Source organism: Coturnix japonica, chromosome 5 (genome assembly GCF_001577835.2).
Source record: "Coturnix japonica isolate 7356 chromosome 5, Coturnix japonica 2.1, whole genome shotgun sequence".
Lineage (NCBI taxonomy): Eukaryota > Metazoa > Chordata > Aves > Galliformes > Phasianidae > Coturnix > Coturnix japonica.
Window position 1 is genome coordinate 46482641 of NC_029520.1, and position 15988 is coordinate 46498628.

At 39.3% G+C, this 15988-nt stretch overlaps 1 long non-coding RNA gene across 1 annotated transcript in view; it reads left to right on the forward strand.

The window, feature by feature from the left end:
• The window catches only part of LOC107315280, a 33959-nt gene extending 18246 nt beyond the window's left edge, over positions 1-15713 (forward strand). The window contains exons 2-3 of the long non-coding RNA XR_001555852.2: positions 13921-14133; positions 14376-15713. This is a non-coding gene — a long non-coding RNA (uncharacterized LOC107315280). The remainder of the gene's footprint in view (positions 1-13920; positions 14134-14375) is intronic.
• Positions 15714-15988: the final 275 nt, after the last annotated feature.

Sequence of the window (15988 nt, forward strand, 5' to 3'; positions counted from 1 at the left end):
ACCAAGGTGCAGATCATTCCTGAGGAGCTATGGAAGTGTGCATAATTTCTAAGGAAGCTAATTAGGGAAGAAGATGGTTGTACTGCACCTCTTTATAGGCTGATTACTACAAGTGCAATTGACATTGCATTTAAACCACTTCCTCTGATTGGAAATATTCCTCCTTCCTCTCTCTTTTTGTTTTTATTTTTCTTTTTTCAAAGCTCGAAAGTAAACAACAACAGCAGCAGCAAAAACACCTTCAGGGGAACACAGTGTATTTCATGAAATCAGTTCAATATGCATAACAGCTTGGCAACACGTAGGAGAGACTTTGGCAGTGCTGTGCTAAATATCACCAAAATGGGTTCAAAGAATCAGCTGTAAATCATTTTAAGCTAATCTAGCAATGAACAGGAATCATCAGGAGGAGAAATTTTATTTACTTTGTGAAGAAGGGTAAGGCAGATAAGATTTTTTTACTTGGATTGCCATTAATATGAAAGGCAGTGATAGTAAAGTATGTATGAAGGAAAGAGTGAGAATTGAAGGCACTTTAGGTCAGATATTAATAGGGTTTGGGAATACAGGAGTTAGGAGACTGGCAGAATTTGTAAGCAGAATCTGAAGACTGCAAACAAGGCTGAAAATATAAAAAGCACAGATTCCAGAAGAGAGGTAGAGTGAAACTCTAGAGGGAATATATACTCAATAGAGGTTCAGCAGTTTGCAAACAAATTCTCTATGTGGGAAATTACTAACCAACCACAAATTCTCAGAGCACATCCACACATCATCTGTCTACTCATTGCATTTTTTTTCTCCCACACTGTACCTCTGCTTTGGTACTGGAAATGAGAATGGGCAGACTAGGGACATTGCATATAAATTGATATAAATCTGTCATCATACAGACTTTCCAAGAGGAAAGACGTTGAGCTACGAGATATGCCCTTTGTCTACTTTGGCTCTATTTGGGTTTCTACACCCCATTTATGTCTCAACATACAAAAACACACCAACCAACCAACCAAGAAACCAATAACCTCAAACACTTCCTCAAACTCTGCAATTTAAGATGTAGTCCACCATGAGCAATGATGAGACTGAGGTGGAAAAACAGACTTTTCCATGTCTTGCAACATTTTTCTGGAAAGCAAACAACAGTCTTTCCTTATTATATCCTTTTCACACATTGCAAAAATTCTTTTAAAATATTGTACCAGAGATGTCTAAGAAGAGTTAAAAGGAAGTCTTGAGAGAATATACACTTGATAAAGTTAAGCAGTTTTCAAACACAACTTTTATGTAGGGAATTACTGTCCAATATGTATTTCAAAACTAATGCATACATTGCCTTCTCTTCTGCTTAGCTCTATCTCCATGTCTGCATGCGAGGCATTCTGTCAAGGAGATGAGACGTGCCCCCAAGTCCTGTTCTCTCAACAACAAAAATCCAGCTATTGACCTAATTACGGGACTCTCCTTGCTGAAGGCAAGGGAATGACCTTTTCTAAGTAGGAGTAGATTGCATATCTCTGCATACGCCTTCTAGCGGGTTATCTAAGGGTTATCTGTCAGCCTCCCTAACTCCTCATTTGGAGGTAATCTTCTCTGACCTGTACAGTGCTGGGTAACTCAGGTACAATGTTGCCCAGTGGTTCTTGATGGGAAGAAATAAGCATTTAAGAGCAAAATTCTGCTTTCATTTAGAGCCCTGAAACTCTAAAAAAGGTGAATAAGAATGTGAATCTTCCATTTTAGAGTGTGCGTGACTCTGGCCCAGCCCTGAAGCTGGCAGCTTCCTCTCCACCCAATACCCTTACTCACATGAGACTCATATGTCACTGTCCACTCTCTAGCTGATGGTTCTTTCTCATCTCATTGTTTATACTTTCATGACCTTTTGTTGTTCGTGTGTCAAGAGCCTTCATTATCATTTTAGACATGAGGTCATGCTTCTAATCAACCCTCCCCCCTTATTCAATTAACATTTCCAATGCTTTTAAATTAAGTGCATTGGTCCACAGGCCAGGGAATTTCCTTCCAATTAGTACCACTAGTGAAAGGCATATATCAAAGTTTATTTGCTCATATCAGTGGTCTCTTTTGATCTGCTGAAAGGATCTGGTGAACATACAATTAAGAAGTTCCTCTTAGGTATCTTTCCCCAAAAGACCAACAACACCTGCCGGGGTTTATTAGCATTTCAATATATTTCCCACCTCAGGAAATGTCTCTGCTTCCTTGCCTGACTGGTTAATGTAGCTGCATATTTTGCATGCATACCACTTAAAATCACTGCCTGCCAATGAGTTGCTGAGGCTTATTATCGTACGCATTGCACAACTAGGGATTAGACTTGTGTTCAACCTTCTTCACCTCTCATGGGAGGGTCAAATGTGTTCAACCATTTGAAAAGGTTCAAACATTCAAAGCTGTCGGAGTGGAACCAACAACATCCATGCCAGACAACAAGAGTGTGATGGGGCTTTGTAGGAAATGCTTATTTTAGGCTGGTGATGGGAACATTTCCTGATGTCTTAATATGTTTATCTGTAGACCATGTGTGATTACCAGGCCATGTCTTTGTAGCCATTGGGCATGAGGACCAAACAGAAGGGTGCTCAGACAACATGAACATCCTGATCTCAGACTCAGATTTCATCACTTGGAAGGAGAGCAGAATAGTTTGTGGGGAGGATATTCCACCATGTTATTACTTTTAAAGTACAGAACATTTAGTGCAAACCAGAACATGTCAGAAATAAACCTTTTTAATGAGACTTAGAAATAGATCATCTCTGCCAGAATTTAGATGGGAGTGTAATTGCCTCAGCATTTGCCTGTAGCAACACACAGTATGTCTACATCTTGACCTGGTTTAAGCATGTCGAAAGGATTCTTTATCCAACTGTTGACTCTCACAATTACAAGTCAGTTGCACCAAGCTCCCTTTTGAACTTAAGATTCCAATCTGCATTTTGCCAAAGCCAGCCTGTGCAAACGGAGCCTGTAATTGGGAGCATGATTATAAACAGAGGTAGTCCTAGAGCGCTGAAATTCAAGGCCCAGTTCCAACTTCATAGGCAGGTGGTGTGTGCAGTTTTTCTTTGCTTGAGAATTCACTGCAAATACATCATATGTGGGTGATGGTTGAGTTATAGGAACGTTTTTTCTCTCTTCCACTTCTTACGAGTATCACTGTGACTGACAGCAATCCATGGTTGCCCTCCTTCTGATGTGCACTAGCACATAGTGGAGTTTGGGCTCATGCTGTATATCCTCCTCTGCGTCCAGTCCATTCAATATTGTCCTCTGAAGTCAAATTCTTGTGAATACAACCTGTATTTCATCAGAGGGGATTATGATGATCTTCCTTCCTGTGATGTTTATTAAAATTTAGGCAGCATTTACTATGTATGTAGGGGTAAAAAGATCACAAATGGTCCTGAGTTTGCTTCTTGAGTAGTGATGAACCATCTTGTGGTTTGTGGTATGTGGGGAGGGGTTGTTCTGCACACCAATCTGGACTAAGCATCTATTATATGGTTTGCTGAGATTACAAGGGACAAGATTCAATGACCCAGATTGTTCTGTCTAATTCAATTCCCTGTGCATAGTTCAGAGACAGAAGTTTTTTTCCAAAGTGCATTCAAGTTCAGTGCAGACTGAGATCAGTTTGGGAATTCTGTAAAGGAAAGGACTTTCAGTTATCTTGACGGCTTAAAAGGTGAGGGAAAAGCTCTTACAACAACAAAAGAAACACAGAAAGAATACCAGTGACAACATTAATGGGGCCAAAAGGAATCTAATCTGAGCCTTTTAGGTGGAGAGCACTGAGTCCTTTCTTGCATTTATCAGTGGAAATCAGAAGTAACTCCCCGAAAGTCAGTAGATTTATGCCAGCACAGCCTAAGGAAGCAGACTGCCTGGAACCATTGCTAATTTGAACACAGACCAATATAAGTCTGTGGGAATAAATCTTACAGAGTGGGTATTAAAGTGAAATGTTTGTGTCAGCCTAACCTGTTCCACATGTCAAAGTCTGAAGGATGCTACAAACTGGGAAGATTGTGAGAGTGAGCATTAAAAATATCTTTCTAAGTGTATGTGCCTGAGAGTAGTCTTACAGAAATTAGTAGTGGTTTTGGCATTGGTTTCAAGGCATGTAGGATTCAGTGCATAGAGGAGTAAGATAACAGAAATTTTAGACAGGAAAATTTAATAACTCATCAAAGATTAAATATACTGATCTGAATCCCAACATTCTTACCCCAAGATCATAAGCATGATTGGACAAATATTGAATGAGAGAATTCAGATAGCTGGGAAAGGTTGTTCACAGTTTACTCCGAAGGCAGATATCCCAGTTGTGGGGTTGCTGATGTTTCTTCTGGGCTTGCAGCACAGAGGTGAAAGCTGGGGCTGGGTATTGTGTGGGTACAGACATCAGGAATGATGTAATCTCTATAAAGCAGCTTTGTGAACTTGGGATCCAATCCATCAGCCAGTAAAAACAGAGAGAAACATTCTGTGACAGCAAGAGCAAATAAATGAGGTTTGTGGGATGACAGTCTTGTGAACATGAGCTGTACCTGAGCTAAGCCCCTTGGTGTTGTGCACCTCTGATTAAATCCAGTATCATCCCTCTTTTCACTGCAGAAACCTAAATTCCTTTGTGCACTCAGCGGGCTTGGTAACTTTGCAACCCCAATAGGCCTGGGAAAAACTAAGAAGATTTGATTCATTTATCACTGTAGCCTTGGATTTAAATGCTACAGTCGCCAGCTTTCTCCCAAGAGGAGCTAAAAATCTTTAGATACTGGTATCAACATATTGTCTGCATGACTCTTGTTTATAAAGGAATCTTGTTGTCACACACAGATCGATGAAAGGCAGGTATGCCTTGAGTTTCTAATCATTATGAATTCATTTAGAATTCAATGCAATGGCAGTAACCATGTTGAATTCATTAGGGAATTTGCAAGGATGGCTTATGTAGTTCCACAGCAATTCTATTGTAATTCAGCACTAATTAAGCATTATTTCATGCAGGAAATAATGAGCTGTGGAAACACTGTTAGTGCCAAATAATGGAATGAAGGTGTGTTTACATACTGTAAAGACTCTATGAATGTTCAGAGAGGTTAGAGCAGGTCTTGACTTTTTTACCCCAGGGAAGAGAGAAAGATCCCAAGAGTTATCTTGCTTAACTCAGTTGAGCAGAGGCTAAAAAAATATTGAATTAGAGAGGCACACTTTGGAAACTGGACTCTTACTCTGTCTTTGCACATCTGAAATGTCAGTGGTTTAATTGTCAGATTGCTTCCAAGTCAGTGCCATTCCTAAGAAGAGTTTACAGGTTAGCCAAGGCTCAGAATAATTGGATTGGTGCAGCAGACCTTGGTGTTATTTATAGCAGGGAATAAGATTTGAAAAATTTCATTTGAAGAGTTTTTGACACCAGACACTAGTTTTCAATATTATTTAGAGCTAGACTTCTAAGTACTGAACAACTGTATGTTTCCAAGAGCCCAACACACTGAGGTTTCTCATATTCCAGATGAGGCTTGGATCTAAGATGATGTTAAAAGAAGCAGCTCCCTGTTTCGTAAGAACATTGCCATGATAGTTTCAACTCTAATGGTATTAACTCTTTCTGAGAAAGGATGGGACCATGTTCAAAGCCACATGGGTCTGCTTTCTTCAGAGCAGATGGAAGGAGAGCCCTGAGCATGGCTCTGTAGCTCATCACTGTGATTATCCAGGAGTGAATGGGCACTAGAACAAAGACTCATAGATTTTACCCCATTAACACAATGGGGTAGGATTTCAAGGGGAGTTGCAGTGTTCACATCCCAGGAATTTTGTCTTTGTATCACAAAATAGACCTTTAAAAAACAGCTGTATGTGAACAATTTAGTTGGAAATAAGTTCATCAGATGTGTGAATCTTTTGGCTAGCACTGTGACCTGCAAATGCTTGTTAAATATGTTTGTCTTCTTAGCCACAAAAAGCTAACATTAACTGAAGTTGTTCAGAATATTGGGGTTGTTTGTTTGTTAGCTTGTTTTTGCTTTGAAAGCTCAGCAGAATGCCTAAAATAGCAACTATTTTGAAAAACATTTGGCAATGAGGGGGAAGAAAATCAGATGCACAAAAGTTATTTTTGTGAAAAATCCCACAATATGATTTCTGAAAGAGGTGTTGAGCTATTCTGCATAATTACCTCAGACATAGCTGTTATTATTCCTAAAAATAGTATTTTTGTTACTCTTATTGTAAAGAAAGAGGTAATACCTAAAGGGAAAACTAAGATTCTAAGTGGCTTCAGTGTGACTCAGTGCCTGGATACATTCTGAGGCTCACCTCAGAGGAAAGATGTGCTGGGAGAGACACCAGTATTACCAAGTTGTGTGAAAGCGCCCTTTATGGCATTCCATTGAAAAGTATCTGGAAAAGGACCTTGTGAATTTTGCCCATGAAGTATAGAATAAATAGCATAATGAGGGCTTGTAACTCATCTCCTTGTGATCACCACGACTGTGCAAGAGGGTCAGAGGGAAAGACAGGTTGAACATATGTATTAGATCTGGCTGAAAACTTGTCTATATTGAGATGGATTTTAGTGCCCAGGAACAAAGGAGAAATAACTACATGCCTATTCCCTCTGAAGTGCTGCTCACAGGATGTGGCACTGAAGGGCAGCAGCTACCCAAAATGGGAAGCCACAAAACCTACTTGATCCTAAGTTGCTCATGATGACAGCACTTAGAGGAACAGCTCTTTGGATACTTTTTTTCTTCCCACTGCTCTTGTTAGCAATGTCATTCAAAGGCAACACTGGCATCATTTTCTAGCAGCCCCTGGATGATGAAGGACAAGAAACATCTTTTCTGCACTGGATCTTTCTCCACTGCATGGATTTCTGAGGCAGATATTAAATATTATATCACTAAAAGAGGTAAAGCTGATGGCATGGTCAGGGAGAAGTGATTGTACCTTATCTTGTTTTCTTTGTATCACTATTTTTGCAAGTCCCATCTTTACTATTGTGTAGGCAGGCACTGTGTCAGTCCTTCAATCAGGTTGGCATTTGCCCTAACCTGTATTGACTTGGGAGACCTCTTCATTTCCTCCTGCGACTCTCCTCAGTCTTTCAGCTCTGAAATTCAATATACCAGAGACAGGAATTCAAGAAAGCTTGGAAACCTAAACTAATCAGTTGTTGTCAGGTGGGAGCTTTGTGACACAGCACGGGCAATCATTTTATTTCTCTGTTTCCTGGAAATGCTGTTTTGTTTCAGTTCAAATGCAAGTCAAACAGGTAGAATGTACTATTGGAACCTGTCTGTTAGAAATATCCCCTTTGCCTGCAAGGGAAGCCATTTTCTCCCCAAATGTTTCAAAGACCAAACTGAAACTCCTGCTGGTCTAAGCTGCTGATAGCTCTGCATAAGGCTTATTTCTTGTGTATGGTGTTCCATTTCTGTTGTAGCTATGGTTGCTTCATGTAGATTTTTTAACCCATTTCTCTTCAAAACAGTAACTTTCCTCAATAGATCTGCCTTCAAACAAAAGGAGATGCTGCAGCTTTAATGAAAATTTAAAAGTCAATGAGGCACACACAAAAAAGAGACATGACCCAGGATGAGCTCAGTCCAATGAATAAATTCAAACCATTTAGTGGATGCTTGGAAAGATCAGAAGGGCACCTTTGCTTGCAGCATTTTAACAAGCCTCCATGAATTAGCGAGAAGCCTGAAAAATGAGTGGCAGTGGTGGGAAGTAATTCAGTTGTGATCACTTGAGGGTGATGAATGAGGAAGTGACATAGTCTGTGCAGAGACGAGTCATCTTTTCTGAAACAATTGTACTTAGCTCTCATAGCTGGAGATTTATGTTGCAGTGGTGGTGATGCTGGTAATTAATGAAACAATCCTGGATTTTGGGGGGAATGTGAGAAGTGAGGCTCATGAAGGAGCAGAGTGAAGACCCAAGGAGATTTTCTCAAAAGACTGAAATATTCCAAGGTGCTGAATGTTGCTGTATGAATTTGATAAATTTGTCTTCAGCCTGGGAGATTGAGCGTGGTTTAAAAGGGCTGGGAAAAAAATGACTTCAAGGCATGTTTTAAGGTAGATGGAGGATGAATTAAGATTAATGAGAGTCTTACAAGTGGGCTGAAACTAGCAGTCCTGATATGAGAACAGTGATAAAAGCCAGCAAGACCAGCCTTAGAATGTGAATTACTTGCTTTATTCAATACCCCTTGTGGTTATGTCTAAGCTATTTGTATGTGCATGTGTGTGGACACACATACGTATGACTGACATCCATTTTAAATTAACCATGTACAAAATCTCAGTGACCATTAAGACAAAAGGGAGAGCACATCCTTAAAGCCCACGATGCAAGATAACATTTTATTTTTCTATAATTCGCCAAAAGTAAATCAAAATGCTGGTTGTGTCCTGTTAATAGTTAAATATGCTGCAAGTTAAATAGACCTAACAAGGCAGTTTTCAAATAGGAAACCTGGTAGGAGTTTAATGACACCTTACAGTACACTCATCCTGGCAATATAATCATTAGATTTTGTCAAGTGTAAAAATGAATGACAAAACATTACCCCAGAGCAACTTACTGTTTAACTGCAATGGTGAAGCTGCTAAATGTATTCCCTGAATATTTACTTCCAGTTCTGATCATATCGATTTGGCTTCATCTCCTGAAAATCTTGGCTTCATAGTTTTGTGGAAAATGCAAGTTAGAAAGATTCACCTTATTAGAGAATTTTCCAAGTTTGCAATGAAAATTGATGTAGAAACGTTAAAATAGAGCAGCCAGACATAATTGAAACTGCCGTGGAAACACAGAGGGTTGTGGGTTTCTTTGTTTGTTTGTTTAGTTTCAATGTTTTTTCAAAATACTTGTTGTTTGTTTGTTTTTCAAAATATGCTTTTCATAGAAGGAAGTGGATTCTGCATACATACACCCATGCACCACTCCCAGTATCATATGGATCCAGGCAGAACATATGCTGCTTAGAGAAACTTCATGGGAGGAGAAATCTCATTGCTGAAAGATCTGTAATGCAAAAGCCATTCATCATGAAGATGAAAGTGAAAAAAAGCCCATACAATTATATGTAAATATATTCATATATTTGTGAACACTAAATCATAAACTCCAAGGGGATGTCAGTATATGACATTGCCATTGTGGTTTGTCTGAGGTTGGAAACTGGATAAACCCGTGGATTGTAACACTCAGTGGGGACAGATTACACCAGTAGAGAAAACGAAATGCCACTTGCTGAAGGGCTTGGTAACACAGTATTTGTATGTTCCTCCTCTACAATCTTTTTAAAGTGTATAGAGATTTTCTAGGGAACCTGTGTGATGTAAACACTTGTATTCTCACTAAGAAGAATGCTTGTATGTATATTCTTAACAAAAATATATATAATCATTATACCACCCTCACCATATCCAGTAGTAGGGGCTGACTGAAATCCATAGCTCCTGGAAAAGGAGATGCCTGCCTTCTGCATCGTTGAATGACAGCTGCTCTACATATTTTCTGAGCAAGTGAATAGCCTTTGAATGCAAGAGATCTTACTTTGGTAAGATCCAGTTAATTGCAGATGGCAGGACTGGAACCAGACATGATTTAAAGTATGAAGGACTTCTTCATATTATACCACACTCCCTTTTATGCCTCCTTTATACTGTAAAAACCCGTAACCATAATATAGATATGTATTGATATTGTCTTACACTAACAGCATAACGTAAAGAGGCTTTAGTGAAACTCAGACAAAATTTGTTAAGCAGGAATTAGACTGACAGAGATTTTCTCATTAATGAAAAAATTGTTCAATATTGGTCATCCTGAGGCTCACTATGATTTTTTTTGCTCAGTGTTTGAACGTGAAGTCCTCAGGAAACAGCTGTGTGATTTTGGATTTCACATTTCTGGACAAAAAAAATGTCTTTGAAGAAAAAGTAGTTTTCATAATATTCTTCCTTGTCTCTTCAAAGCATTGGGAAATCAGTACATAAAGGAGGAGAGAATGGCTTTCACACATAAAATTCAGCAAATACTGAATTAAGAAGTGGATAACATCCTTGCTTTGTTTTTAAAATAACAAGTACCACCTTTCTGAGATTTGTGTGTTTCCTACAGTAACCCACACGCTTACATCCTTCATAAGCGCAGTCTTCCCTGTATATAGGAGCCTGGTAGATTTTTTGTTTCTATTGCTGTATAACATTTCAGTAGTTTTGAAGTGCTGCAATGCAAGATTTCTTCATTGATTAGATTTTGCATATCACAGTGTGGTTTCTATGCAGTTTAGAAGATAAACCCAAACCTCTTCATCCCAGCGTGTTTATTCTGCCAAATATATTATTGGGTGAGAAAAGTGTGAGAAAAAGATTAACAGCTGTCCCTTAGAGAACCCTAAATCCAGGCAAGAGTTATGCTAAAGCACCTTGTTGCCAAAGATTAGGGAGTAACTGCTGTACAGCCAGACCTGAGCCAGTACCAGATAATAGCTTTTTCCACCCAGGATCAAGTCAGAGAATGCATTTTTGCAAGCACATATTGGCTTTTTTTTTTTTTTTTTTTTTTTTTCAAGTTGTGAGTTTTATTATGCAGCTATTTAATAGGGTGGGTAAATTGCTGATGGTATAGGGCTCTAGGAGGCAAGGTGGTGACCTGGTAATCAGTAGGCTTCAGAATTTCCTTTTGTTTCATGTCTGGTTCTTTCATTCTCTTGCAAAACGTGGACCAGCTCCCTGCCTGCCTTCCTGTTTTACTTGATTAGTGTGGTATTTAGGAGATGGAGAGACTGAATCCCTTAAGAAAAGATTTGAAATGAAAGCATCTGAAAGAGGGTAACTTTGGCTTGGTCTAAAGTGGAGGCATTTATGCTTAGTACATCTGGGAGAGGTAGCTAAAGGCTGGGAAAAGCTGAGAAGTGCCATACAATCATGGAATGACTTAGGTTGGAAGGGATCTTAAACATCATTGAGCTCCAAACCCCTGCCATCGGCAGGGTTGCCAAACACTAAACCAGACTTCCCAGGTCCAACCTGGCCTCATTGGTTGTAAATTGGGTGTTGTTGACTTTTTGGGGCTTACCAGCTTGAGTTTCATCTGCATCATGAATTTCCCTGTATCATGTAGTAGCCACACATTTCCTCTGGAGCAGATGAACTGCTGCTTGCTGCCTACCCTTTTGTCCTTAGTCTCTGGGCCTTGGTCCTTCTGTAACTCACATCACATAGCTGCTAGTGGTGGCTGCCTCCTGCTCCACATGAAATACCACCAATGTTGTTAAGCCAAGCAGGAGAATAAGAAGGGAGGGATTAACTTCATTAAGTAAAGCCTCTGATAATTTAACTCCTGTAATCAAATACTAATTATGTGATATTCATCTATGACTGGATATTGAGTTCTGTAAGCAGTCTAGAGAGCTGTGTGTGTTCTCTCCGCATTCTTCTTTCTCATGATGCTGCTGAAATGAAGGCACACTGTTCTTGGAGGGATGCACAGAGATGCCCTGTTCTGTGGCTGTGAAGCATGTACAAAAGTGCTGCTCCACTGTTGTGGTCCAGTTCTCTGCAAATAGAAGGCTATGCAGAAAGATGCTTAGAATGCATCATTCATCCAGCACCATCTCACAAATCAGAGCAGTAAAACCCATTCTGTGTCTTAGTACAATTGAACACTTGAGCAAGATCCTTCCTAGAAGGAAAGAAATGCTGCTGTGCTGGAACCTTACTCTCTGCTCATATCCTGTTCTTACAAATAGGTGTTAAAGTTCAGTAACAGAAATAAAGATAAACTCTCTAGCTGTGCAAGACAGCATTTTAGTCACCAGATAATTTGGAAAGAGCCTCACATGTTTATCTTTCAGAGTAATTTTGCTAATATAAATTTTTAAACCATCTTGTTTTTAAAAATGAGAACTGTGTCTGAGACATGCTTTTGTTCATTTTGATATAGATTCTTCTCTAATTTATGAAATTATGCTGTTGTATGCAGAGCCCAACTCAATTAGTTCCCTCAAATGGCTATTTTCCACTTGATCTAAGCTACACTCTGAGGCTGTAGCCACAGAGCTGTCTAGCACTGTAATAATAGGCTTTTTTGGCATCACTCCTTTTAGATTTGATTACTTTTTCCTTCAGCCATTAGCAAATGTTTTTTTCCTAGCTAAGTCCTATTTCATGTTCTCCAGTTTTTTAAAAATTCTTTTTCTTTTCTTTGGTGTTTCTGACACCCCCTAGTGAAGCGTCAATTGCAATTTAATTAACGTATCCTCTGCTGTCTTATTTCATGTGAGTAATAATAATGCTGAGCAAACATAAATCCAACATCAGTCCCTTTGGTGTACCCTAAGCTACTTCCACTGACCAGCTTTGACTTCATGGATTATTGTGGCTGTGGTGCTTTGTTTAAATCCCTCATACACTCCTTTGACCTTGTAACAGAATATGCATCTAGATTCCAGGTGAAATCACTGTAGACTCTGGCACTGGTTTTAGCCAAAATCTACCACTTGAATACATGGACTGGAATGAACTCCATCCACAAACACTGAGTAGAGAACCTTTGGGTACAAGGAAATTCCCAGCTAACATAAACCTGAAAGGACCAGACATTGCCTCAGCCACATGCACTTATGTGCATCTGAGGAGGGAGAGAGCAGAGAAAAACTAAGGATACTTAGCAGATCTCTCTTTTACTTCCTCAGCTAGCACAGAGTAGGGATAAATGCATTAACCACATACTGTACTTTATTTGGCCATAGCAGTGAATCTTCTCATCTCTCCTTTGAGCTTTTCTTGAAAATGTCTTTTTTTTTTCCTGTTACCTCTGATCAACTTTTTCAAGCCTTTTTCACCAAGATCACAGTAGAAGTGTTTTATTATATAATAATTATCTGTTCACTCAGTTGAACATACAACTATCATGAATTTAATGTGCCTGACCTAATAGCCAATGGCTTCATAATTCTTCAGGCAAATTCTGTTCCCTGGAACTCATTCAGTTACTCTATAAACTAAACTGGCACCTGGAAGTTAATAGCAGAGATATCTAAGGTAGTATTTTTTACACTGTTAACAATACATGCACATAAATTAGTATCACAGAATCATCAAGGTTGGACAACACATACAAGGTCATCCAGTCCAACTATCCATCACCAGTATATATATATATGTATATCTCCAGACCACATGGTCTCAGCTCCCTCAGTCTCTCCTCATAAGGCCTGTGATCCAGACCCCTCACCCACTTGGAATTGCATGTATTCAAAGACTGCCATTCTGGACAGAACTTGCTTCACTGAGGTTGAGTTTCTTCAAGAAGTTGGTATCTTCCTGAGCAACCTGCATTCAAATGGGAGGAAATACCACCTTGTGGCGCCGGTCTCCTTCCATTGCCCTGAAGTCTCACTGAGAGCAAGCTGATAAAGTGGAGGTGGGGAGTAATCCCCCAGTTGTGATAGCTGTGGTAGATGTCTCTGGAGGAGCAATTTCATAGTGACTTCCAGATGACTCACTTCCTAAGTTGTAAATGCCCGATTATGGCTCTTTCCTAAGGCTGCTTGTTCCCTGTGTTTATCACTGAATGCTTAAGACAACTCTTACAAAAGGCTGAAGGTTGAAATTCAAATCCTGGTTTAGAGATTTGCCTTACTAATGTTTAAACCTTCAAACCAAGCAACAGAAAGGTACGACAGAGCCTTAAAGAAGGCCTGTGAAAAAACTGTAAATAATTTATTTTGCCACTTCTCTTGCAAACCCACATATGCATAACAGCGATTCAAACACAAATCCCAGGTAATTATATGAATTTCAACATCTGCATGAGAAAGGGGTATTATAATCCTTCTTGATGCTGCTTTTTCCTTCCCAGGCCCTCAGCACACAAAGCTTTCTGCCTCAGAAGCTGGGATGAAGAGATGAAGCCCCAAATCCCCTGTGGTCCTCGTTTTGCACACTACTGTTCAACTCCTACATTTCTGTGATTTGCATTCCCCCGTGAAGCAGCCAAATGAATAAACATTAAAGATGGAGACCGACAGCAATATTCTTGCTAAAGAAGCTCTCTCTTTCAAAAATCAATGAGGTAATATCCTTTTAAAGCTATTTCCAACTGTCGTCTCTCCTGATTTGGCTCTCTGGGAGCTGAAAGTATTGAGGAGATTACTGACAGATTTAACAACGGAGAGGTTCACCTTATTTCGATCTGATACTTTTAATGTCCTCTAATGCTCTGTCTATGCTGTGAAGCCAGACAAGAGGCCATCTCAATGCTTTTATTTGATCAGGTGAAGCACTGAGTAACTGTGACTTTCTGGATTATTTTAGGGAGGACAGCCACGCAGCTGACAGAAAGTCAATGGTATCATGGAAAAACATCTAATCTCCTGCAGGTTTGCCACCTCTTTATGCTATCCAGCAGGGAGCAGCCTGAGCTCACCTCACCAGAGCCCAGCTTCTGCTTAGTTATTTTGGAAGAGCTAGGACATGTTCATATAATTCCAGCTGCACTGAGGCACATCACTGGCTACTTAGAGCTCCAGCTTCACAAACCAGTGTAGAAATAATAGTCCTTACAGCATCATTTCTAATGGACTTGTGAAAATAGATTAGGTACGTTGAGTTCAGGCAAAAAATAAAAGCATTTATTGATATGTTTTGTTTTGGGCAAACAGTCTGTTCCTTTGATACATCTTACTACTGAGTTTCAAAGAAATCAAATAGATGACGCTGTGAAGAAAACGATTTGTTAAAAATTAAGCCTTTTTCTTTGGAGATTCAAGTTGAAAGAACATCTCTGTGGACTGTGCCTAATCAAAACCTTTGAACACTATCAGGCATGCCCCATTAGGGTTGCCAGCTTTCCAAAACAAATTACTTACAGTAATCCCTTGCTTGATGTATGCTGTAAAAGACAATAGTTCAGCTTGACAACACTGTCATTGCATGAGATTTATACTGTGCAGCTGAGCAAACCTCAATTTATACTTTATATCACAAAGTGGCCATGAACTCCACTTCAAGACAAACGGTATTAAAACTATCAAACTTACTTAACATAACTGGCCGGGTTCTCAGTGCTTCTGGTCCAGCTCTGTTAGTTTGAGCAGAGCTGTACTTATTTACACCTGATGACAATTTGGCCATAATAAACATTCCCTTCCTCCCCAGGGTCTAGAACTTTAAAAACTGATGTTATCACTAGGAACTGTCAATGGACGAGGCAGCAGTGAAAAGAGTAAATTCATTCACATGCACTGCAGTTGATTACATTTATTAAGTTGTAGTTGTAAGAGTCTTTAACAGGGGTAAAACAACACAGTCCCACTGAAAGTAATGCAGCATTTCCATCCGTTCTTTCTAGTTTTTGGCTTTCATCACTGTGTACTTAAGCTCATTTCTTACACAATTATTTTCTTTATGTAATGAGCTTGATCTTGTTTAATTCATTCCGTGACCAGTCATTTGGATCATCACAAAGGCTTCTTAATGTCATTAAAACATTCAATTGGATCATAAAATAATTCAGAATTAAATGAAGCACGGTAACTTAAATTATTCTGTAACTTTCAACTGTGCAAATGTAGTGAAGGGACTGTGTATTTGATAGTAATTGGAATGGAGTTAAGTCATCTTCTAACAAAAATAAATAAATAAATAAATAAAATGCAATTTGTATAATAGTATTTTGTATTAGATAAAAAGTGTTAGTGATGCCATACATTTTACCGAGTGAGAAAGGATTAATTCCTATGGTATAAATTTGGTGAGCATAGATCAATGTATGTAACCATGTCTTGTACTAAGATGAGGTGAAGGAGGCAAATATCCAAATAAACCAAGGATTCAGCTGTACCAAAATGCATAGACCTCACAAAAGTGGCCTGGCAGCTCTGGTGGTACAAAGGGATGTGGAGACCTTGGAATGTTTCTCAGCCTCT